This window comes from Myotis myotis, unplaced genomic scaffold, assembly GCF_014108235.1.
Source record: "Myotis myotis isolate mMyoMyo1 unplaced genomic scaffold, mMyoMyo1.p scaffold_m19_p_8, whole genome shotgun sequence".
Lineage (NCBI taxonomy): Eukaryota > Metazoa > Chordata > Mammalia > Chiroptera > Vespertilionidae > Myotis > Myotis myotis.
The window spans coordinates 44,017,773-44,040,744 of NW_023416390.1; the positions used below are offsets into that span (position 1 = coordinate 44,017,773).

Sequence of the window (22,972 nt, forward strand, 5' to 3'; positions counted from 1 at the left end):
TATTTTAAAAATACCTAAATTGGTACACTGGAATAACACTGGCAGTTCCTGCCCCAAACGGAGATGGAAAGTTTTTATTCTCAATCTTACGCTCCGTTTATAAGAAGAGCATCCGTCAAGCTTGTCTCTCTCTCATTAGCCCCTCTACCAGCCTGTGAGGGAGGCCCCGAATGAGTCCCCTTCACAGACGTGGACACTGCCTCCGAGGGACGAAGGGACTGCCCCACAGTTCACAGAGCCAGAACTCGGACCCGGACTGTCTGCCTCCAAAGCCTGACCTACTCTACTTGCCAGAGCACGGAGCAGAGTAAAACCAACCAGAGCATTCCAGTTACTATTGTAGACCACGAGGCAATGCAGAACGACCCCTTTTATGATAGGCCTGAGACATGGGCTCCAGTCAGAAACTTCGCGTGGTTGCAAAACCAATCCTTGACATGAAAGGGTTTGTGGGAAAAGTCTCTTTTTTGGCCTCTGCCCCATTGAGTGGTGGGGCTGCTTAGGTGGTATGACACCTATGGACTGAAAACCATCAAACCCTGAAGGGAACACCTGACCCTCTCTTGCACAGAAGTCTGCTGGTGCCAACTGCCAGAGCTGGGCCAGGCTGCTCGGAGAAGGCGCCTGAGAGCTGGGAGTCTGCAGCCAGCCTGCCCCAGGGAGACATGAGTGGTTCAGGACCTGGAGGCACTGACCTCAGCTCCAGGCTCAGGAAGGAGGGCTGGGCTCTGTCCCCTCAGTACAAGCTAGAGTGCTGAAGGGTCAGCTGCCACCCCAATAACCCTCCCCGGGGACCCTTGGGAGGAGCAGTCCTCACCTCAGCAGTTGCTATTCAGTCTGTTTGCATGGGTATACCCTTGCTTCAGAACTAGTTGTTGGTTCATTACCAATCTCAGTCATGCGAATGGACTCCCAGGACCCCAAAGATCTCTCTCATAATTCGAACAACGAAGGATTGGTGCCTGGCACAGCGTGGGGTGCCCCAGGGCCCTGTTCTCACATCAGACATTATTCTGATTGGTTAGTGCCCATAGCCCTTATTGGTTGTTAAATATTTTGAATATAACCCTGCCCTACCCCCAATAAAATGGAACACTGAAAGCATTTCTGTGAGCAGATGATGACAAATCTGGGGTCCAGGAGGGCAAAATTTAAACCTATAATTGGGTCGTAAGTTCACTGGTTCTCTGATAGGGACCTGTTGATAGCATCCCAGGCTATTCACTATCTAGAAAGAAAATACCTACAGTGGTTATACCTAGAAAGGTAATAAGCAGAGGTCAAGCAGGGCCCAGGAAACATAATTTTGATTCATGTTTTCACAGGGCCTAAGTTTAAGAAGATTGAATGTTACAGGAGTACATCTCTCTACTCCAGTTCTACCTGTCATTAGAAAAATGGTTACTACTTTGAAACATGGCTTGTTTGCTTCCATAGATCAGTTGGTGACGACCTGCCCAGAGGAGGTGAAAGGTTCATTATAAGCCGAGCTCCCCTAACCCTGATTTACGTATTAGTGCCAATCACTTGCCTTTTGCAGCTGTGGTAACAGTTTTCAAAGTTGATTTATTTCTGAGCTGGACTAGCAGTTCTACATGGTGTTTTTTTGTTTTGTTTTTTAAATGGAATCTTTCACAAACGCAGTAAATACCCACACATGGTGGATTTCCGGGGTATGTGAGGAGTCCTTGTGCCCATCCACAAAGCATGAAACTGATTTTTAGATGGTGCAAGTCAAGATATGTTGAGCCCTTTGACTCGGGGATTTTTAACCCGAACCATGTAAACTAGATGGGGAAAATAATACATTTTTATTTTCACTAACATCTCCCTGAAAACTTGCATTTCCCTCACTTATTAATGTAGCCAACAAACTGCAGTAATATAGATTACTACATTACTTCTGCCCAGTAGACGGCTTTGCAGCACAGGCACAGCTCATGTGGCAGCTCCTCTGCGAAGCCTTCATATCCATTGCTCTACCAGTCCCACAGCACCTTGTGCACCCATCACCACCCAGTCACATGCAATGGGCTTATTTGCTCACATATCTTCCTGCGCACCACTCCAAGGATAAATCCCTTGTTTCTTACCTTGGGACCCTTCCCCTGTGCTTCCCTTCCCCTAGCACAGTGCCTGGTCATAGTATATTCTTAGTAAATGTTGGCCGAAGGAGAAGATAATAGATCAATGATGAATATTTTAATAGTTCCAGGAAAAAAAAATTGTAGATTTAAGCAGGGATCTTAAGAATAGTACTTAGATGTGAGTTTTTGCTTTTGTGTGGCAAACAGTTTATTCTGACTTCGTGTCATGAAGATAAAATCAAATTTAGAACAATACTGGCTTCTTTTTCAAATGTACTTTTATGCTTTCTTTTTTTTCTCCTTTATACTTTCAGTCTGATGACAGTGGTTTGCTACTTCCATTAGGTTGTCAACCTGTTCAAGAATCTCACAGAGCAAGACTAGAGTCTAGTTCGAACTCGACTCCATCACCCAGACCACTTAACCTCTCTGAGCTTCGGTTCCTGGAACTGCTTGCTCAGTGGTTTCTACAGTAATTTCCATGACTTACATTCTACAGCATTGTGAGGCTTCAGGAGCTTGAAGTTGGGGACTACAGACGATAGGCTTCTTTCACATTGCTTGTAAGTGGCCCTTGTGAAATCTTATTTAGGAGCATGACCAAGACAAACACCGCAAGATTTCATTTATATGTGGAATCTGAAAAGTGAAACAAATGAACAAACAAAACAAAACAGATATGTAGATTCAGAGAACTAACTGATGGTCGCCAGCAGGGAAGGGATGGGGGAAGAGTGAAAAGGGTGAAGATTAAGAGGTACAAACTTCTAGTTATAAAATACATAAGTCACGGGGTGTGTAATCTAAAGCATAGGAAATATAATCGATCATGTAATAACTTTGTAAGGTGACAGTTACTAGACTTACAGTGGTGATCACTTCATAAGGCAGATAAATGTCAAGTTACCATGTTGTATACTGAAACTATTATATGTCAACTGGAATAATAAAAATAGATAAATAAATAACATGTGTTAAAGACTAGTCAAGTGTAAAGATGTGAGCTGGGTGCTGCAGGGGGGGAAGATAGAAGTGACACCTGCCGTCTGGGAGCACCCATCTTGCAGGTGCCACAGCTCACAGACACATACTGTGACCATGTCGCTGACAGTGAGTTACTATAGCACAGGGAGAGGCCAGAGCTCATCCTGCTGAGAGGCCTGGCCAGCGCTCAGCACTGTCCTCCGGTCTGGGAGGGGCACCGCAGCACCACCCGCAGGCACCTGCTCCGTCAGAGCGGTTCCGGCGCTTGAGCTTTACTTGTTGCCGTCCCCGGAGCTCTGACCCAGAATCCCAGGGAGGGAGATCTCTGAGGAAGCTATCATCTCCTAGTCTGTTTTTGTCATGGTGATTTTTAAAATGTGCTTTTTAGACGCTATTTTATCAATGAGCGCAGGATACAATATATTATTAAGCAAAAGCAGGATACACTATGTACAAGGATAGGATAGGATAGATATCACGCATAAGGTCAGCAGTGTGACCTACGCAGAAGGTTCCTGAGAGCTAGAACAGGGCTGATTCATCTTTCGCTGGCAACGCTCATAGCCGTTCCTGGTGCACATTAAGCATTAAGTAGCTCTTGACTTAATAAGTATACACTTAAGTTACTAAGATTCATAATGAGTAGAACCAAGAAAAAATGCTGATAGTGAGGCAATAAGGGAGCAAGAAATACCAGTAGACTCTGCCAGGCCGCCTTTATAAAGGGGCTTTATTACAAGGATGGACAGTAAAGGTGATAGAAAACTCAGGACTGGCCCCACATGGAGGCACATACTGGTTGGAAGTATGGACTCTGGAGCGAGGCCATTTGGCTTTAGGCTGTGTCTCTGCCACTTACGAGCTGTGTAGTGTTCACCAGGCTCCTTCTCTGTGCGTCAGTGCCGCCACCACCACCACCATCATCATCTACTTCATAGAGTTACTGTGGAAAAGGAATTAATTCGTACTTGAAACAATGCCTAGAATGTTCTTTAGCACATAGTAAAGGTACAATAAATGTTAGCTATTATTATTGTTGTTATTATTAATATTGATACTATTAGAATTGTTCAAAACTAGGATTCAGTTTAGGTGCCTGAAAATCCATGATTTGCCCTCAATCCCAGGAGATGGATCACCTCCTGTCTTAAGTCCACCAGTTAACCGGCTCAGCTGTTCCTTTCTGTCTCTTCTCATTTCTCTGGTGCGACTAATGGGCTGCTCATCCCCATGATTCCGGGTCATACTTCTGAGACAAGGAGGAACTGGCTGCCTTGTTTGAGCAGTTCTCATGCCTGGCTAGCTCACAGGGTGTTCTCCAGCCTCAAGACTGGCCACCATTGGGTCGGAGCTCTTGTCCAGTTGGCCGTGGCCAGGGTGGGTCCAGCTGCAGCTGATCTCAGAAGGGGAACGTGGGCACTGAGGGAGCTCTTGTAATTATGGGACCTTAAATTATTCTGAAAAGAGGACTCATAGAATAAAGAAAGGATATAAAACAAAAAACTTAACACTGTTGAAGAGACAGATGACTTTTGGCGTTTTCCAACCAGCATACCAATTCATTTTCTAAGGCCCATTAGTTTCTGGTAAGATCCTCAAAGGAAATTATGTGGCTAAGAACTGTGGCAATGAAACAAAACCTCAGAGGCCTTTTCTGAACCCCTGCCATTCTAGGTCATGCCCTTTCCACCTCTGCATCAGTTCATGCTGCAGCATGTCTCTTTTCTGGCATCTTATTCAATTCTTTCCATCCCGTGGACCAGCCAAGAAAACAGAGTATAATGTATAAACTACTCACAGAGATGCCAATGGACTAATTATTTTCTATGTCCGAATGAGCCTTACCTTTGGGAAAGCTCTTTTGGGGAACATTAATGGCACATGTGCACGTTCTCATAGACCATATCCCTCTCACTCTCACTGCCATGGACCCGCATCTGTTCACCACTCCCTGTGTTTTCACTGTGATCAAAACAGCATTTCACTCCCTGGAAGTTGACCATGGCCACTTTCAGACCACCTGAGCGCTGGAGTCGCGTTTGATAGAAATGGCTGTTTGCTGCAATGCCTATAGCTCAGCATGAAGCAGACAGCAGGAAATGGGTAGAACCTTTAGGGGGTCAGGGCTATGTAAGATCATTGTTCTTTCTGGGCCATTTCTTTTCCCCAGAGGCCTGTGATTTGGTATTTCTTTGGCCAGATACTAGCTCTGGAAACATTGAACAGAAAGCATTCCATCCCTTATTACTCAACGTGTTCTTTCCAGAGCCGCCGAGAAGGTTGTGTTGGGTTTCACGGGCTGCAGAGTTTGAGTCTGCTACTTAGCTGAGACAAAAATCTCTGCTTTCAGTGCCCAGCTTGAATATTATGTCCAACACTTGAATAGGGGAAGCAGCATTTGAAACATTTTCATTGTCCCCACGTGTGATCTGGGTATTAAATGTTTTGAACTAAAAAATATCTCACAACCCAGTGGAAGGTCAGTGTCACATGTTTCTGATAATAAAAAATAATCACTCTTTCCTGCCTTCCTCTCACAAAAAAATGAAAATAAAATATAAAGTAAAATAAGGTAAAATAAAATAGGTCTTGAGCTGTGAGATGAATTTCCTCAAATGATCAAAACCAAAGGGCTGTTTGAGTTTCCTTAACCCTGTTAGCAATAAAAAGGTCAAAATAGCCATACATACCCTGGATTGAAAAAAAAACAATTTAAAGACTTTTGCTGACACATCTAATGATCTCAAATAAAAGTTATTTGAACATAAAAATAAGGACCTTTTAAAGATGTGGGTAGCAATCTCCACCTGTTCGCTCAGGAAAAAACAGCTGCATTTTCAGAAAATTCCAAATGGTTTTCAAAGCCAAATATAACAGGATCTTTGCTGCTGATGTGTTCATTTAGTTTGGAAAATAATTTTTAATGCTCAAAAGTTGAAAATTCAATATTGGTCATTTTAAAGATTGTAAAATGTATTTCAGCCCCAGGCTGACAAACAATACAACTGTTTTAGGTGTCCTTCTCCTTTGTTAGCTGTGTAAGGACAACAGTGTTGAGGGAAGACTTCAAGAATGGAGAGACCATGTGTTACAGGCTCAAGATTAGCTTCTGATCCACTAGTGGCTTCAAGAAAGGACCTCAAACTTGCATTTCAGCAGTGGCCCACGGCCCACCTGCCTCATGGAAAGGTGTGAAGTCCTTACACATTGTGATTCTCTCTCAGAAGCCATGTGGGGTGGGGTATCTTCTCTTCTTCCTGACCCCAGATGGATAACCCTGCCCTATTATCTGCTTTGGCACAGAAGAAAATCACTGGACAGTTGCCATCTTTCAGTTTCCTGCACATGTGTGTAGCTATGGCCAAGGTAAACCGGTCTCTTGGGTTTATTTGGAGTTAAATTAGCTGAGCTGTTTGTTTCCTCTGAGCCATATACAGATGCTTTTTGAACTATCTTTGTGTCTGAGGGATTTTTTTTCGTAGTATCAGCACACCACTTCCTCCACGCCATTGCTTTGAACAGTTTTGCAGAGGGCGATATTCTTGCTGGCCACCAGCCTAGCCAAGCAAAGTGATGATGGATGGATGGCAGCAAGCCTTTACTAGAGTATTTCATGTCTGTGCATGACTGCATGAAACGATTTCTTTTCCACTAATTTTGGCAGATAGGGTGGGATATCAGGCATTGGCTCCCCCATTTGAATGATACTCAAAGTTTAGGCTGAAATAATGTCCTCGGACGACCCTTTGCCTGCTCTCTCTTTCTGACAATCCCATGGACCCTTCTGAATGTGGATTTCTACTTAACGTTTGATGCTTCCAGATTCTCTGGTCCTGTTAAAGTTTAGAAACTGCAAGTTTAAGTAAAGCCATTCCTTTTTTTGTTATTTATTTATTTTTAAAAAAATATTTTTATTGATTTCAGAGAGGAAGGGAGATGAAGAGAGAGATGGAAACATCAATGATGAGAGAGAATCATTGACTGGCTGCCTTCTGCATGCCCTCTACTGGGGATCAAGCCCAAAACCCAGGCATGTATCCTTGACCAGAATCGAACCTGGGACCTTTCAGTCCACAGGCCAAAGCTCTATCCACTGAACCAAACCGGCCAGGGCCTTTAAAAAAAAAAAATCATGTGATTTTAATTTTTTTATAACTTTGTTTTTATTTTATTACAATAAAAATAGTCATTCTTAATTTTCCTTTTATTGTACTTTAAATATTGTTAGTAATGATCTTTGAATATTTTTAAATGTTGATATACAAACATGTATAGTGCTTTTACTAACACATCTTATAAATATTATGCCCTTTTCCATAAATTCATAATTTTTTGTGATGAAAATAGTAATATTTTATAGTATCTCCAGAATAAATTCTAAATTCTTAAGTACTTCTATACATACGCTAAAGAAAACAAAACTAGACATTAAAATATAATAAGTTTGGAGTGATTTTTATACTCCGAGATTTATGCATTAAAAAAAAAACTGATTTGACTTTTACCACATTCTGATTTTACATTTTAGAAAATGTAATTGCTTTTTTTTGTGGAGAAATAGTTGGGAGTGAGAGTTACACTTAAGTAAATTCACCGCTGCGTTGATCCAGTTCTTTCATGGACTTTATTTTTGGAAAAGCCCAAATCTCAGCAAACTGATAACAGGTACCAGTTATTTCCCTGAGTAATATGTTGTACGCTGTCTTTTGTATTGTCTTGGTGCATTTTAGAATGTATTATCATTTTAAAACGTTTTTTAAAGCTGCATTTAAAGGCTGATGCTAGACACATCCCAGATAGTAAAATCTTTAATGAATTCAGAGTAGAAAGGAAGGTGTTACTGCCGTTCCCATTGCTTACACTTCTACATGTTGCTTATGCCTCTAAAGATTTTGAGATTCCTCATCTCTGTGTATCTCTGGGCATTTTTTAAAAACTCTTGTCTATATTTTCAAGATACAAGGCAGGGGAAGAAAACCTTGGCTCCTCATTTGTGCAGTTAGAGGTTGAAGAGAATTCAGTAGACACCTCTAGTGAAGAATGATCAGAAATGGGCCTCCGCAGAGCACAGTGTATTCTGCAACTGGACTAAATCAGGATAGAAAGTCCTGTGTCCAGAAGCCTCTGTCCTCTGGAGAATAAACCTTCACATTGGTGGTCTTCACATTGGTTTTCCGTGAGTTCCCAGACAACAGGAGCAGGGTCCTGTGTGTGTTCGCTGTGTGGTATTAAATTCTGCTGAAGCTCTATTTGACTCTTGGCACTACTGTCCTTCACGTCAGAGTGCCATCTTGAGCTGAACTTGGGCATGATAATAGGAATGTGGTTTTGTTTCTCACTTGTTCAGATCTTGCCTCAAGGCCCTTTTTCTCTCAGTTCAATATATGCCACCTCTGAAAACATTCCCAGACCATTGTTCTTCTCTCTTTTCATTTCTCAATCACTTAAAAAAAAAAAAAAAAAAAAAAAGCAGCCTTGAAAATAAGCTCTGTTTTCCATTTCCTAGTTGGTTGAGACCACCCCAAAGCCCCAAAGAGCTCTTGGGCATTTTCCTAGTGCACTGAAGAAAAGTCCTGCTGGTGTGGCTCAGTTGGTTGGGCGTCATCCCGTGCACTGAAAGGTCACCAGTTCAATTCCCGGTCAGGGCATAGTATTCCTGGATTGTGGGCTTAATTCCTGGTAGGGGGTATGCAGGAGGCAGCCGATCAATTTTAAAAAATTATATTACTTATATTTTCCAAATTGTTCCATGTATGATTTTTTAATAAAAAATATTTTTTTTTATTTGAAAGAAGTTAACTATAAAAAGTGGGAGAAACATAAAGAAGTTAACCCTAGACAATGGGACTCAACTCTATGGTGTCTCCCTCCAAACAAATGTCTTCTTTCATCTCAACAAAAAGACCACTAATTGAACATCATTTGGGTTAACAACTGCTCTCTCTTTAAAAATAAAAGGCAAGCCCAGCCAGCATGGCTAAGTGGTTGAGTGTAGACCTGTGAACCAGGAGGTCACGGTTTGGTTCCCGGTCAGGGCACATGCCTGGGTTGTGGGTTCGATCCGCACTGTGGGGCGTGCAGGAGGCAGCCGATCAATGATTCTCTCTCATCATTGATGTTTCTATCTTTCTCTCCCTCTTCCTTCCTCTCTGAAACCAATAAAAATATTTTTAAAGAATAAAATAAAAGGCAGCAATTTGATTTCCTTCTTACATCTCGAGGAGATCATATTATCTTGGGGAAGGGAATCATGACCTATGGGTCAGAAATACTTTGGGACAGGAGCCCCTTAGGGTTCCGAGTGGGGCGGAGGGGAAATGTAGGGCTGACTTGGGGGAAGGGACGGAGGCTGAGGCTGGAGTGCTCCACAGGGTGACGAGCCTCTCTCCCCTCCGCCACCTCTAGGTCCTTTCCTTTGAAGACTTGGAACTGAAGTTTCAGTTTAATCACATTATGTATTAAATAAACTTTTTCGGGCTGGCCCCATCAACATACCCTCAAGTAAACTTGTATGGACTGGTTCTCAAATAGAAATTACTGCCCCCCCCCCCCAAGGACTGTGGAGCACCCCACATTCACATCAGCCTCGGCCTGACTGGCCCTTCCCCTGCCAGTGATTTGTGAAGCGACCCTGTAAGATCAGATGAGCTGGATCCACACCAGCACCCGCACTGCACAAAACGGGGATAAATTCCTGTTCCTTCCATCGTATTGTCAAAAGTGCAGAAATAACAGAAGCAAAACCAATGAATCACCAAAGTAGTAATCAGTAAAAGCTTATTGTGCACACACCAAAAAGACAGTTTGCAAACCAGGAGCACTCAAACCAAAACATGGAGTGAGGCTCGGGGCATATTGTTATAAAGCAGCTCATGGGGTGAGAAAGCAGTGACTGCTTATTCCTCACAGTGATTGGTTATGATATTAGGATGTGCTTAAATGATAGCGCATTTGGTCAGTGGTTACCATATATCAACCTTGGGAAACAGTTTAAGTTTTTCTTATGATTTCCAGAGGCATAAAAGCAAGATATGACCCAGGTCAAGTTAGTCTTGCAAATAAACAAATTCAGTTTGGCTTGTATGACTTTACTGGTTTCATCTGCTCAGGGAATTTTCAAAATAAAAATTGAAAATTTTTGGTCTTCGTTTTTTTATGTGCACAGCATCAACTCAGATAGGAAGTAAGCTCCCTGAGGGTGGAGAATTTTGTCTGTTTGCTCAGTGCCCTGTCCCCAGCACCTAAGACAGTGCGTGTTGAATGACTGCTACATGAGGGGCTCTAACAGTGTCCCTACTCGCTAGTTAGCCATGCAGTCAACACACAGATAAAAAGGTCACAGAAAACATCTTTATTACTAGAAAGTAACTTTCTTTGTGTATTGGTCTTTTTGGCTGGAGAAGAGGGCTGAGAGGTTGGTTGTGGGGCCAGGAAAGGCCTCGATGGCAGAGCCTGGAGTTGGAGAAGCTAATCTGGAAGGAGACCGCTGTGGTGATGGAGAGGGACCGTGGTTAGGGATGAAAGGGGATGCTGGCCAAAGTGGAGGTTATGCTAACAGGTTATTCTTGACCTTTGCCCCACAGCACCCATTCAGCTACTTATTTGCTTTGCTAGCAACTGTCACCCAAGAGCCAAGAGGAACACCCGGGTTGGGTTCTGTTTAATTGCTGCTCAGTGGGTTTTTGTTTGTTGTTGGGTTGTTGGTTTTTGATAATGGTAAGGGTGAGGCAGGGAGAGACCATTTAGTTTGGGGTTTTTTTTACATTGTCCATTTATCTTTCTGAGAGTATCCTACAAAACATAAACCACTTGTGGTTTTCATACCTCAAATCTCTGTGGTTGGTTACTCTCAAACTAGTCAATATTTAAAGGTAGTCATGGAGTTGCTTTTACATAAGCCACCAACTGATCATTCTGTTGGAATGGTTTTGAAACAGAATGAAATGGTCCAAGACTGAAGGAAGCAGCTTCCATAAAGCAGGGAAAGTTAGCATTAAGCAAAAGAACAAAACAAAACCAAAAACAAAACACCTCCCCTCCCCAAAATGCTGAAGCTAATCACCCTGTAATCGCACTTTTTCTGATCCTGTTGCCCTGCACCCCTATTTGGAATTGAGAGAACACGTGTGTACATTAGTCCAGTAGGAAGCACTTCCATTGTCTTTCCTGTGGCTGAAAGGGTCGCCATCCCATCAGGAGACGACCTGGTAATGTTTTTCCAACTGTCTGTTTTCAGAGCTGCCAAGGGGCAGGCCAAAAGTTCTTGGAGTTGCAAAGTCAGATGGGAATCTGGGGTAGAACAAATTCTGTTTGGGGGCAAGCCATTGAGAAAAGCAGGGCCTGCTAAGAAACAAGAGGAAAAAGTACCTTGCACATCTGTGACCGTTTGGAAATAAGGAGAGACAAGGTTCCCTCTCAGATTTGTAGAGAGCAGCTGTGAGCAGAGCCATCAAACTCTGCTCATGACTTTAAACGAAGCCCAGGGATATGCAGATATCTGCAGAGCACCAGAAACAATGGCTCTCAGCTTTGCCTGATCCCATGCCCACTTTTAATAACAATATTTTCTAATGTCCCCTTCACACTTTCAATGAACCTTCACACGTAATTTTCTCCAAAATCCATGTAATTTTTATCTAATTAAAAAGAGGAATAAGAGGAATCTATATATATAAAAGCCTAAGTGACCAGTCGACCGTTCAACTGTCTGACCGGTAGCTATGACATGCACTGACCACCAGGGGGCAGGCGCTCAACACAAGAGCTGCCGGCCTGTCATGTCTTGGCAGCTGCAGTTCTCTGATGACACACCCAGAACCAGAGAAAAGGGAGCCTGACTCCGGGGTGCGTCACCCGAGAACCACCCTCTCACAATCCAGGACCCTTTGGGGGATGTCAGAGAGCCGGTTTTGGCCCTATCCCCGCAGACTAGGCCAAGGGACCCCACCTGTGCACCAATCCGTTCATCGGGCCTCCAGTGTAACTTATAAAATAACTTCAGTTTGGAAGTGATCAGATACAACTCATTATCAAACAACGTGAAGTAAGTGGTCAGGTATTTGCATCTACACCTGTAATCACCATAAATGGAACAGCTGTAACTTTGAACTAACCTTGGTAAGAGTTAGAGACTCTTACCTCAAATGGCAGTGTCTTTGGGCACATAATTTTCTGGGAGGGGTGATCAATTCTAGGTAAAAATCCAAGCAAAACATAGTATTTCATTTATATGATAGTGGCATTACTGGAAAATTCAGAAACTAATACAACAGTGCAGTAATTACTTTGAGTTTGTATATAAAATGGAGATGAGATCTAAGCTCAGATAACCATAAACAGCTTTTTCAAGTACACCAATGTCCAGCGGGACCTTTGAAGGTCATGTGGGAAAATTCTTTCCTGAGTAGGGCAGTCTGGTACATTGCATGTCATCTGGCATCCCTGGTCCCCAGGTCTGAATCACAGCAGGGCCCCCATCGTTATGATACCTACAAATGTCCTGTTCTTATGCAAGGTTGGGTTTGCACCAGCCAGGCCTGAAAGTGCAGTCAGGGGTCCCAGGGGAAGTCTCAGGTCACTGAGCCCTTCCTGCAGTGTTCAGATGGGTGATGTCAGGCCCAGAGGTGCAGAGCTGTAGAGACCCCTGTTTCCTGAGTAGCCCAGGGAACTGGTTTCATGAGCACAAGGCTCTGTCCTCCAGTGGGAGACACCGTGTAAGCATGTAGTTGGAGAGAAGTCTGAATAAGGAACAAGATGGCTATTGTCCCCACCCCAGAGATCATTGTAAAGACCCCATTCTGCTCCCTACCTAGTGATCAGCAACTGCAAGGAACATGCAGCTATCCGAATGCCAGTAGCTTCTCCCAGTGTGTGTGCGCACAAGAGTAGACATGGCAGGATGTGAAAATGCGGCTCTCCACCACTTTGCCCCTTGAGTTGTAAGAAACTTCTATTTCACATGGGTTTCCCCTGGGACCACTGGTATGGGATGTTGGTGACCCACTTTGAAATCTTTGCCTTTTAATTAAATTAAGAGACCCTGCCATATCCCTGACACTGGCAAATAGCCCTGCTTGGGAAGGAGAGTTGTTGAATGTGGTGGCAGGTCCCCAAGGTGACTTCTTCCATGGCTGTCCTGTGTCACGGCACATCAGGAGTACATGTAATGATAATATGTTTTAAATGCATAGTGTAGTAAATAAATATATTATTACAATTTCATTTATTTTTAATGTAGCTAGTAGAAAATATAGATCTGCACATCTGACTCATTATATTTCTACTGGACAGCACTAATCTAGTTGAAGGGTTTTTTTCTTTTGTTCTTTGGTTGGTTGGAATTTTGCTTTTTTTTTTTCTTGAGGGGTACAAACATGTTTTATTAATGTAAAATGCCTCTATTCATTTATATGACAAATACAGTCCCTTACTAAAAAAAAAAAAAAAAAAGACATTTGTCTTTCAATCTGTCAAACTTAGCTAGAAAATTCATGTGTGTTTTTTATTATCATATACTAGTATTGACATGATACAAAATGCAGGATGCAAAAATAAATTCAATAAGCATTAGAAATAATTTCACACATATGCAGAATCTTTGGGCAAATGGTTAAAATTAGAGATGAACATTAAATGTGGGCAGACAGATATTCCACATACAGCAATGAACTTAACAGATGTGTTTGCAGTGCTTTCTGGTAACCAACTTGCTTTCTGTTCATCTTTAAACACCCAATTCCAAATCGTCCAGCTTCTGGAGAAGAGCTTCTCTTTTTGAATTTTCTCCAACTGATTTTTTTTTTTAGCTGTTTTCCAGTTTCTACTTGTTCTTTCAGTTGTTTGATTGCTTTGTTTCTCCTTTAAGCTCTTGATTTTTGGTCTATCTCAGGTTTTCCAGAAGGTGACTGAGAGTATTTTGTGCTGAGGTCTGCAGGAACAGGGGCAGGAAGAGGCGCCAAATCTGTACTCGAGTCACTTCTTGCTTCCTGCTTTGCAGTTCTCTTAGATTCAGGCTTCCTTTGATTTTTAAGGGCTGTTGTTGATAAGGGCTTATCATTTCTGGGTTGTGGTTTTATATTCTTTTCTTTTTTAATATAATAATAATTATATTAAATATAATAATGTTACATGCAATAAACCTTAATATTTCAAGAAAATGATTTTAAATATAATAATGTCACATGCAATAATCATTAATATCTCAAGAAAAACAGTTTTAAATATGATAATGTTACATGCAATAAACACCAATTATTTAAGAAAAGTGAACTTACATATGGTAATATTACATGCAATAAACATTAATATTTCAAGAATAAAAGAATTTTAAGTATAATAATATTACCAAAACTGTACTAACATAGTATGATATCACAAAAGTTGTAGGAAATATTAAAAATCTGCAAATAACAGGATTACTTCTATTATATTCTAGTATATTTTTCCCCTCTGGCTCTATTTTTGTTCATCAGTTTATGTTGTTCATTATATTCCACAAATGAGTGAGATCATATGATATTTATCTTTCTTCAACTGGGTTATTTTGCTTAGCAAGATACTTTTAAAGTCTGATTTGTCGGATATGAGTATTGCCACTCCAGCTTTTTTTTTTCTTTTCCATTTGCGTGGAAAAATTTTTTCCATCCCTTCACTTTCATCCTGTGTGTGTCTTTTGTTTTGAGGTGGGTCTCTTGTAGACAGCATATAGTTGGGTCATGTTTTTGTATCCATTCAGCTACCCCACACCTTTTGATCGAAGCATTTAATCCACTTAAATTTAGGGTTATTATTGGGAGGTACTTATTTATAACCATTTTAATTCTGTATGGCTAGTTTTCTCTCTGTGTTTCTTCTTCTCAGCAATACCTTATAGCAATCCCTTTACCATTTCTTGTAATGCTAGATTGGTGGTGATGAACTCCTTTAGCCTTTTTTTGTCTGGGAAGCTCTTTATTTGACTGTCTATTTTGAATGAGGGCTTTGCTGGATATAGTAATCTTTGTCTCAGATCCTTGCTTTCCATTACCTTGAGCACTTCATGCCATTCCCTTCTGGCCTGTAGAGTTTCTAATGAGAAATCAGGTGTCAGCCTTATGGGAACTCCTTTGTAGGTAACAGTTTTCTTTTCTCTTGCTGCCTTTAAGATTCTCTCTTTGTCTTTAATTTTTGGCATTTTAATTATGATATGTCTGGGCATGGGTCTGTTTGGGTTCTTCTTCTTTGGGGTTCTCTGTGACTCCTGAACTTGTGTGACTTTTTCCTTTACCAGGTTAGGGAAGTTTTCTATTATTTCTTCAAACACCTTCTCTATTCCTTTCTCCCTTTCTGCTTCTTCTGGCATACCTACTATTCTAATGTTGTTAGGTTTCACATTGTCCCACAGCTCCCTTAAGCTGTCCTCCTGTTTTTTCATTGTTTTTTCTTTTTGCTTCTCTAATTGAGTGATATTTTCAACTCTGTCTTCTAATTCACTGATTCAATCCTTAGCTTCCCCTAATCTGCTGTGTATTCCTTCCAATGTGTTCTTTATTTGTGTTATGTCATTCTTTATCTCAGACTGTTTTTTCATAGTTACTATATTTTTTTTCATTCTGTTGAGCATTTTTAACATCATTACTCTGAACTCTGTTTCAGATAAATTTCTTATCTCCGCTTCATTTATCTCTTCTGGAGAATTTGCTAGTTCTTTCATTTGGAGGTTGTTTTTTTTGTTTCCTCATTTTGGTTGTCTGTTTGGGTTTGTGACTATGATTTAGGCAGATCCTCTCTACCAGTGGTTCTCAACCTTCTGGCCCTTTAAATACAGTTCCTCATGTTGTGACCCAACCATAAAATTATTTTTGTTGCTACTTCATAACTGTAATGTTGCTACTGTTATGAATTGTAATGTAAATATCTGATATGCAGGATGGTCTTAGGCAACCCCCGTGAAAGGGTCATTCAACCGCCAAAGGGGTCTCGACCCACAGGTTGAGAACCGCTGCTCTATACCTCTCAATCTCTAGTGCAGGACAGTGTTAAAGGCTGTTTCTGACTAATTGGATCAGGCAAAGACTCAAAGCCTCCAGAGAACGCCTCTGTCTACAGACTAATAGGATTCTGACTTGAATTGCCCCCAGGCAATCGTCCTCAAGTGTGGCAAGAGTTTTTGCAACAGGGTGGGGCAGTTGCTTCTGCCTGGAGGCTAATTGTTACTTTTAATCTCTTAAGTGGCCTCAGGGCAAGGTGTTTTCCAATAGGGTGTGCTGACTGTCTTCTCCCCAGGCAAGGCAGATGTCTGTGTGGGAAGGATGTCCTCCACTGTATGAGGGACTGACTCAGCCCAGGAAACTTGGGGTTCTGCCTTCTGAGCTCTATCCCCCAATTCCCCAGTCCTGGGTTCTGCTCTCACAGCTCCAGTCCACTTCACCCTCTCTCTGCCAGAGCACAAGGTGGGTGGCTCCACAGGGAATTTTTGTGTGTTGGCCCTTTATGAGGGTGCCCGAACTTTCAGCTGCCACTCCCTGGCAAACAGCACCCCACTGTTTTTCACAGCTAGATGTTATGTGGGTACCCTCCTCAGTTTGGTGCTCTCTGCTGAGGAGTTCAGCTTCAGGATTAGATCCCAGAGTTCTCAGTGGCATTTCCCCCCCCCCCCCCCTGCCTGCCCCCCGCCCCCAGCTGATATATCTCTCTGGGACTTCAGTTGCCCTCTGTGGGTGTCCAGCCAGCCCTTTCAAGCCTCTGCCCCTCCTACCAGTCTCTATATGGTCTCCACCTTCGATCCTTGGGTATCAGGGTTCTCTCCTATGAGTTTTCCATTGATTATTCAGGAAGCCTTTCCGTATTTCAGTTGTAATTCCAGCTTGTTCCTGGGAACATGTCCATTCAGTATCCTCCTACTCTGCTGCCATCTGCTTTTTGCTTTTTGTTGCCATTAAGAGGGTCTCAGGTTTTGAGAGTTTAATGCTTTGGGGGGAAAGAAATCTTTGAGTCCTGAACTATTACAGGGGAATCCCTCAGCCTCTGTCCTATTTCATCCATGAGCTGAGATCATTTTGAGAAGTAACAGGTAACTTCTTACAGTTCTGAGCATGTATATAACAGAGTAAGCAAACCTCTTTAACAGCCTCTAGTGGATAAAGAAGGGAGTGAGCCACAAGTCATTTTATTTTATTTTTTAAACTTTCTATTATGGAAACATTTCAAATGTACATGAAAACTAGCCAGAATATTATACCCAACTGCCATGCACCCCTCACCAAGCTTTAAGGATGATCATCTCAGGCCAGTTTTGTTTCATTTATATCCCTACCCACCTGCGCCCCTCTACTTTGAAGCAAATCCAGACGTCATATCATTCCCTCACAAATATTTCAGTATGTTTCTCTAAAAATTTAAGGAGTCTCTTTAAAAAACACAACAGCTTAACCTCAATAACATTATTACACCTAAAGTTTAGCAATAATCTTAATATTATTAAATACCGATCAGTATTCAAGTTTCTGGTTGCCTCATATTTTTGAATTTGTTTGTATCAGTATCCAAATACCATGTTGCCTCCGATTGCTGCCTCTCTCGGGCTCCCCTCGCAGCTCTTCTACTGCATTAGCTTCATTCTCAGCCTCTGAATGTTTACAGTGTGCCTATAATGCCACCAGTCCCAGCCCCACACATCTTACAACAGTCTCATTGCATCTCCTTGGTACAGAAGCAGTCGCATGCTCCTCTTTGAACCAATCACTGTCGCCAGGGAACCAACGGCCCTAACTGCCAGGGTTGGTCACTTTCTACAGGCAGTCATGGAAACACAACTTGAAAAATTGAAATTATTTTTTTTAAGCCCTGCTCATATTTTATATATGTTACTGTTGCCCTGATTCAGTCTCTGTTGATTCGGGGTCAACCACTGGAGGGTCATTGGCTGTGATTGATTCTGTACTGCTTTCCAAGACTGGTGTTTCCAAGATGTGCTGCTGTTTTATAATCTTTTTGCTCTTGTTTTGTGTGTGTGTGTGTTTTTCCAGGAGATTAAATATGGAAGATTCTTTGCCTGATTGGTCTGAGAGCCTGTTGGTTCTTGTTTTACTCTTATCACTAAGCTCAGGCTGGTCTATGCATTGAGTGGGGTATGCACAATTAAATTCTCATTGAGGTCCAAATTGCGATCGTCTTTATTTGCCTGGAGTTCTCGATTCACTTATCTTTGGCCTTTGGTTGTAATAACAGCCCTACCAGCGATCAGTACAAATACTGCTCTCAATTTCTCTTGTCCACATCACAGCCCTCTTCCTACCTCTTTCTTCTGCCTCTTCTCATGCTTATAGAAAAGAATTAAGTGAAATCCTCCTTCTGAACCTAAACTGAGGCTTAAGGCAGTAACAACACTGGGCCATGGAGCCGAGACCAGGCTTCTGGCCCCGCTCTGCTGCGCCCTGTGGTATGACATGAGCAGGACGCTTAGTCTCTCTGGACCCCCGTGTCCTCATCTTTAAGTGATGGTGTGGGCTTTGATCTCTAGTCTGGTGCAGCCTTAAAATGACCTATTTTAAGAAGCTGATGCTGATCTTGGGACACTTCATCACGGAGGAAGGTCAGAAAGCGCTTATACGCCCAACACCCGCATGTCATCCTATGCAGAGTGGCCTCCGAGGCACCCTGGGGTCAGTGATGTGGTCAGTACTCTTCCGCCGCCCGCCACATCATCTCTCCCTCATCTCCATCTTTTCCTGCCTCATTTCCTTTACCTCCCCTCTTCTTTCTGATTGGATTATTTGTTTTCAACTTTCTTAATCCATGTTTTTTTCTCCCCACTGCCCAATTCGTAAGCCACCTGTACTGCCTAAGACTGTCAAGCCCCCTGCTGGGCTAAAGGACTTACCTACTTTCCTCCTTCTGGAACTGTTCCCTTTAACTTAAGCCTTCTCAGGAAGGTTCAAGTCTAGTCTTGGCGTTTGTTATTCACTGTGCCACAGGGAACAATCTTAAGCTCTTAAGGGAATGTTATGTCTTGGTAGAACTTTTAGGAGTTATTGTTGTTTTTATTCAACAACCAATATTAATTGAGCACCTACCAGGTGTCAGACACTGGTCTAGATGCTGAGGCGATAGCAGGAAAGAGGCCCCTGCTCTCATGGAGCTTGAACTCCAGCGGGGAAAGAGGTACAAGTAAATAAACCATTAAATGAATGGAAAAAAAATGTCAAGTGGTGACATGTACTGTGCATAAAAGAAAACAGGAGCAGAGATGGGCATGAATGAGTTCATTTTTGCTGAGAACTGAAGAATGAGAAGGAACCAGGTGATGAGCTTACCTGCTGATAGGGCTTACAAGTGTGAGGCCCCAGGATGCAAATGAAATAGGTGCATTTAATAGAAAGGGGTAGAAAATAAATTAGCAAGGGGGGTGGGGGTTACTTGAGATGAGGTCAGAGGACTAGGGAGGGGCCAGATATTGTGGGTCTTTTTGAGTCTAGGTGGAGAGATTAGACTTTTTAAGTGAAAGAAGAAACCACTGGAGGATTTTAATCAGGGGAGAAACAGTATCAGATTTAGGTCCTATGGGGGCCTGGTAGACACCTCATAAATGTGTCCAAAGTTGATTGTATTTACAAGTTTTCATTAAAGATAAAATAAGCCCAAACTCTAGACAACTACTCCCTTGCATGTCTCAGAGGCTCCAGGCTTCTCAGTGACCTACTCCCTTCTAGCTGAGCTGACGCTGGTGGATAAGAATAGCCATGAGCACCTCTGCATCGTGTGCGTGTGTGTGCGTGTGTGCGTGTGCGTGCGTGTGCACGGGCGTGGGCGTGTGCGTGTGTTTGGGGTGCTCACTTCAAGAACTTAAAAATAATTCTCAAAATACATAGAGAAATCATCTTACTGCTCATGTTCTCTTTTTAGACCCAACTATAGTTAGACTTCCCCATAGGTTCACTCAGGCATTTACTTGGTAGTTAGTAGAGGGGGAAACAGATGGGAGCTGCAGGCCTCCACCTCTGCCCCGCCCCACGCCTGCCTGGGTTATTCATACAGTGAGTGTCCCTTGGACTCCAGGCCCTGTGTGAGGCAGGAGGGATACAGTCATACCTTCAAGAGGCTCCAGGCAAAGTAGAGGATTCTCGGTCACTAATCCTCCAGTGCTCGGTGCTCAGGAATTCTGCCATGGCGTGGCATCATGATAACTCTGCTTGTGCAGCTGGACTCATATCTCAAAGAGTTGAGAGTCTGGAAGAACCTTAGTTCTTCCTTAGCTATGCTGGTATTCCTCCGTAGGAGCATTTCCTCAGTAGAAGCATTTCCAGTGTTTTGGATGAGACTGTCCTAAGCATCATAGGAAATTTTTGCATTCCTGGCTCTGCCCATGAATTCTACTGACATAAGCCCCTATTTTAAATGAGAGTGGGGGGGGCGGAGGAGTCCTGTGGATCCAAACTGTCCAGTGGTCAGGAAAAATGCTACTGATAATCTTGCTTACATTTTGGCTCCAAATACCATTCCAACCCACTGTCCCCCACTCCCAAGTGAAAATGCCACCACACATTTCCAACAGCCTCCTAAATTGAGAACCACTGGTCTACCCAGCTCTATCTGAATATTAGGCAACTTGTCTTTTCATGCCATTTTTCTCAGAACCCAGCAAAATCAAGACCCAAAGTTCAAATTTTACAACAAGGTTAGTTACTAAAATATGCCTCTGTTTTTCATTCTTTCAACTGATATTATTTTATCAGAGTTATATGGTATGTGTTGAGAACATTAAATCTGATCCTTTCAGATGGATCTAGAAAAAAAAATTGTGAGCACTTTCAGATTATTTAAACATACAAGGTTTTGGTATAATATTTTTTACCTAAATTCCATTGCCCATCCACCTCTCAGAGTCCTTCAATGAGAAGCCTGGCTTTCCTTCTGTGTTCATTATCACTGTGCTTTTGTCCAGCGTCTCCTGGGAGAGGTATTGTTACCCCATTAAATATGAAGGACAGAAACAAAACATGCTGGCATAGAAAGCTCTGGATCTTCATATGGCCTGAGCTGTGTATCATGTATCCTGACTTGGGCACCAAATCACCTGTCAAAACGCAGTTGCTTTCATACACCTGACCAGCTCTCTTCACCTGCCTTTGTGACTTTCTCCCTATACACTTGAATGCTCTGGAGACGAGGACAAATCATTTGTCCCAATTATTGGTGCATTTGAGAGCTTTTAATTCTTGAATGACTCTTTTCCTTCATACCAAATGGTATAGTTAATATCGAGAGTGATTCTTTCAAATGGAATTTTCCTGAAGGAATCTCGGATTCCGTGAACAATTATTTTTGTGGAGGTATCTAGAATAAAGTTGGGCTGTTAACTAGATGGATGTTCTGATCTCCTCCTCTTACTGTGCCAAGCAGGGATATTACACCTTGTGGGAAGGAGAAACATTTTTTATCCTTTTAGTTTAGTTTGTGTGTTGTTGTTGTTGTGTGTTTTGTTGTTGTTGTTGTTTTGCTTGCTTGCTTCTTAAGTAAAACCAATCTAGTTTCTTTTTCTGCAGCAGAGGAGGAAGGAACAAACAGCAAATTAATCACACAGGAAGCGAATAACCACAGGAGAGCGGCTGCCTCTGACTCAGTATGTCACATTTAATAAGAGGCCAGAGCGTGTCCAAAATGACTGTCCAAAAGCGACTCCACATTTGCCTTAGAAGATGATGCCTTTTTCAGGGACCGTTTTCTCTCGGGGTTCATCTCTTCCTTGCTCTCTGTCTGCCTGTGTCCCTGATCATGCCTTCCGACAGTATCCATTAACGGTAAGAAAAATTATATTTAAATGTATGTTCTTTATCAGCTAGAGGGGAGCACTAAATGGCTTTTAACGGCCGTAGTATGTCGAGATAAAGCTCAGTTTTTCAATGGAAGACCACGTGGTCTGTTCCTCTTGCACAGAAGGCCAGCTTCACTGCTATGGTGATTGCAGGTGATTCATAACTTGTGTTTGGAGCCAAAATGTAAGCAAGATTATCAGTAGCATTTTTCCTGACTCCTGGACTGTTTGATCCACAAGTCTTCCCCTCACCCCCACCCCCACCACCTACCTCCCCACCCCTGTTTAAAACGGGGCCTTATGTCAGTCAGGAAGTGTAACTTTTCTGTGTATGGGGCAGTCCGGGTGCCTTTGACTGTGCTTTGGCCAGCAACAGCAAATGCTTTTAAAGTAAAGGGAGTCACTGGAAACTTCAAAGGAAAGCACCATGGAACTAAACTGTTGTTATTCTACTGCAACAGACAGACGTTACTTCAGTACAAATCCTAAATGAAACCATTTCTAAGCAGTCTTTAGAGAAGATGAGTTCTCTTTAGAATCATTCAACATCCTACCAGTGCAATCCATGCACAACCACTATTGCTAATCCAATTCCGTAGCATTTGCTATAACTATTTACATTTAATATGATTAATATTTTGGCATAAAATATTGTAGTTTTAAAATTTCAAGCCTAGTACCCAGAGCCTAGAACCCAGAGACCTACAGAGCAGGATTGAGGAAATTTGGGGGTATCAAAAAGTTTTTTTTCCCTTTGGGGCATGTATAAAAAAGCAACTTGACATTTACATTCCTCTCCCCCCCCCCCCCCCCCCCATGAAGCAATAGAAAATAAAGCTTTAAAATATTAAGAGGGCACATGCCAATTTAGTCAATAAGTACAAGTTCTTTTAAATAATTCAATGGTCTGAGTAGGGTATACAGTAGGAAACGGGGAAGTGGTCAAATGATAACGCTGCAGGAAGAAAAGTAGTACAGCTGGATAGAGAGAAAGGAAGGACGAGGAGAAGCCTGGGGAAGGTTCTGAGGTCAGTTCGTGTGGAAAATACCCTTACTATTCACTTGGATGGCGGGTCTTAAGCATTATATGTTACCTTCATAAAGCTATCTT

At 42.3% G+C, this 22,972-nt stretch overlaps 1 protein-coding gene and 1 long non-coding RNA gene across 5 annotated transcripts in view; one reads left to right on the plus strand and one right to left on the minus strand.

Annotated features, from left to right (window-relative positions):
* WIPF1 (WAS/WASL interacting protein family member 1) overlaps nucleotides 1-22,972 on the plus strand; it is a 112,517-nt gene that overhangs the window by 52,281 nt on the left and 37,264 nt on the right. The window contains exons 1-2 of one of the 3 annotated variants that reach the window (XM_036318761.1): nucleotides 20,481-20,724; nucleotides 21,578-21,847. The exons of the other annotated variants lie outside the window; for them this stretch is intronic. The gene's annotated coding sequence lies outside the window, so the exon portion shown is untranslated. Of the gene's footprint in view, nucleotides 1-20,480; nucleotides 20,725-21,577; nucleotides 21,848-22,972 lie in introns of those variants that run through there. 3 annotated transcript variants of the gene reach the window in all.
* The window catches only part of LOC118661143, a 120,623-nt gene continuing 99,895 nt past the window's right edge, over nucleotides 2,245-22,972 (minus strand). The window contains exons 4-5 of one of the 2 annotated variants that reach the window (XR_004969159.1): nucleotides 3,931-4,014; nucleotides 2,245-2,726 (exon numbers count right to left, since the gene is read on the minus strand). This is a non-coding gene — a long non-coding RNA (uncharacterized LOC118661143). Of the gene's footprint in view, nucleotides 2,727-3,805; nucleotides 4,015-22,972 lie in introns of those variants that run through there. The other variant, XR_004969158.1, reaches the window with a different exon arrangement.